Raw genomic sequence first — 3043 nt, forward strand, 5'->3', positions numbered from 1 at the left:
TATTGCCCCATTGCCGATGAAACTATATGCTAGGAACCTGTCTAAATGCAACAAGTGTAACTTCCATCACAATGGATTATGCCAAGAGAGGCACTACAACAACTGTATCAAAAAAGGACACATTGCTTGTTTCTATAGGGTGCTAGTTCAACAGATCACCCAAGCCACTAATGCTGGGGTGGGTCAAGCATGCTATAGATGTGGGGAGACGGGGCATATCAAAAGGGAGTGCCCAAGGACTAGAAACAAAAATGTCAGAGGCGTAGGGAGAGTTTCAACAACAGGACATGAGAAAGCGACGAGGGACCCCGCTGTAATTACTGGTACGTTTCTCCTCAAAATAACTCATATGCATACATACTTTACAATAGGGGTGCAGAAAGGAGGCTCGTAAGTCACGAAGTATAAATACATACTCAAACAAAAACCTTAAACATTCACTAAAATATTCCCGGTAGAGATGGCTAGGGGAAGAACTGAAACCACCAATAACACATACCTATGATGCACCCTAACTCTAAAAAATAATTCCTTCCAAATCGACCTAATACAGATGATAATAGGAAACTTCGACGTGATCATTTTCATGCTTTGGTTAAGTCCTCGCCATACCAATATCATGTGTTACGAAAAGGCCATTCAACTTAACTTACCAAATAAAGAAACCCTTGTCATCTATGATGACAAACCCGACACAAACCTCCAAATCATCTCTTGCATCAAGGCTCAGAAGTGCCTACACAAGAGGTGCCACGCCTTCCTAGCCACGCTGTGGATGAGAAACAGGAAGTGAAAGACATCAAGGATATTCCAGAAGTCTGTAACTTTCCTGATGTATTCCCATAAGACTTTTTGGGAATACCACCCGTGCGCCAAGTCGAGTTCAGAATTGACTTGATTCTTGAAGCCACTCCCATAGCCAAATCCCCATATCGACTAGCTCCTATGGAAATAGAGGAATTGTACAGTCAACCGAACGAACTAATGAGTAAAGGATTTAATAGACCGAGCTTCTCACCTTGGGGAGCGCCAGTCTTGTTCGTAAAGAAGAAAGGCAGATCATTATGTATGTGCGTTGGCTGTCAAGAGTCGAACAAACTCACCATCAAGGACCGATACCCCTACCCCGAATCGACAATCTGTTCAACCAATTTCAAGGAACAAGCTACTTCTCAGAAATTTGATCTAAGGTCGGGATACCATCAGCTTAGAGTTTTGAAGGAAGATATTCCTGAGACAACTTAAGACTCATAAGGTCAACTACACCACACGTGGCCTTGATTTAGGGGCAATAGTTTTTTACTTTAAAAATCTAGAGACACTACCTTTATGGCACAAAGTGTACTGACCATAAGAGTCTCCAGCACATTCTCAATAAAAAAGAACTCAATACGAGACAACGACGATGGGTAGAACTACTAAATGACTACGAATGCGAAATTCGTTATCATCCAGGAAAGGCCAACATATTAGCAGATTCCCTAAGTCGAAAAGAATACTCGGACCGCCGGGTAAAATCGTTGACCATGAACATCCATTCACACTTGTCTACACAGATCAAAGAGGCGCAACTATTTCTCAAAATCCTTATTCCCGGAATATAGGCATCCATTCACACCTGTCTACACCTCAAGTTTGACCTAAAGTCAAACTTGGTCAAAAAGTCAATGGTCAACAGAGTCAGCAAAAATCAAATTCCTAGGCTAGTTGAGTATGCCCTGTGTACTCAACTTACTCCCCGTGTACATGGGATGGCTTAGTATGTCTAACATACGAAAATTACGCCCATCATACTCGAGCTAGTTCCATCATTTCCATTAACCACTTAATCCCTTGAGGACTTTTTACCCAAACTCAAATCTAGCCTCAAAACATTGTCTTAAGTCATAAAGTTTCCACCTTTATGACTTTCCATGGCTAGGGATGGTCAAAAAGATAAGACCCTAACTTATTAATCCATTAAGACATTAAAACTCCTCCATAAAAGGACCAATATCACATTTTTATGGTTCCTAATAGCTCCATAATGGATAAAGTTTCCAACTTTATCCATTAGAATGGTCCTAACAAACAAGATCTAGTCTTTAAGTCATAAAGGGACCAAAAGTGCATCTTTTTCAACTTAATCCATTAAGTCCAAGTTTCCGACCTTCAGATCTGAATCAATATGATGTTTAGATGGATAAAGTTTCCAACTTTATCCATAACAAGGTCACATACTTTCAAAATCTAAACTGTATGCACTTAAAGTGACCAAAATTTCATAACACCCAAAACTAGCTAGATCTAACAATTTCATCATCAAGATTCAAACTTTATACCTCCATAAGAAATATCAAGGTGAACAAGGTCTGGATCTATAAGCTCCAATGCAACTAACGCTTCTTCAATGAGTTCCTTATTCTTCAAGATGCACCAAGAACACTCTAAAGCACTTAAAACACCTTATTTTTGCTCACAAGGCTCAAACTAGGGTTAGGGTTTAAAGAGAGGGTGTTTGAGAGGTGGAGGCTGAGAATGGAGTGGGTTTGGGGAGTTAAGGAGCTAAAATAGGGATAAAGTCATGAAAATATGGTTTGGGAACTGATTGCGTACGCCCAATGTACTAGGGATGCCCTAGTACACCCAATGTACCCGACTAGCCCAAAAATCGCCATAACTTTAAACAATCATAACTTCTTCGTTCCAACTATGTTTTCAACGTTCTTTATATCCACAGAAAGGTGTTGAAGAGCTCTACAATATTATCTAAATATCTTGGGCTAAAAACTTCTTGAACAAAAATCCATATTTCATGCAAGAACCCGACCTATGACTTTTCTCTTTTTACCCTTTGGCCCAAAACACAATTCAAGGGTTAGATCTCTCAACAATCATTACCTCCTTCCACAAGGTCTAATATTTACCTCCTTAAGGCCCAAAGCTTTTACACAATCGACTTCCGACCCACAACCCTGAAATAAGAAATGATTGGAAACAGGATGTTACACTTATGGTTCTCGGTATCATAGCATCATTATAGCGGCAAGTTTGCATGTAGCGG

The sequence above is a fragment of the Lactuca serriola genome, chromosome 5 (assembly GCF_051521515.1).
Source record: "Lactuca serriola cultivar US96UC23 chromosome 5, Lser_US96UC23_V15, whole genome shotgun sequence".
NCBI lineage: Eukaryota > Viridiplantae > Streptophyta > Magnoliopsida > Asterales > Asteraceae > Lactuca > Lactuca serriola.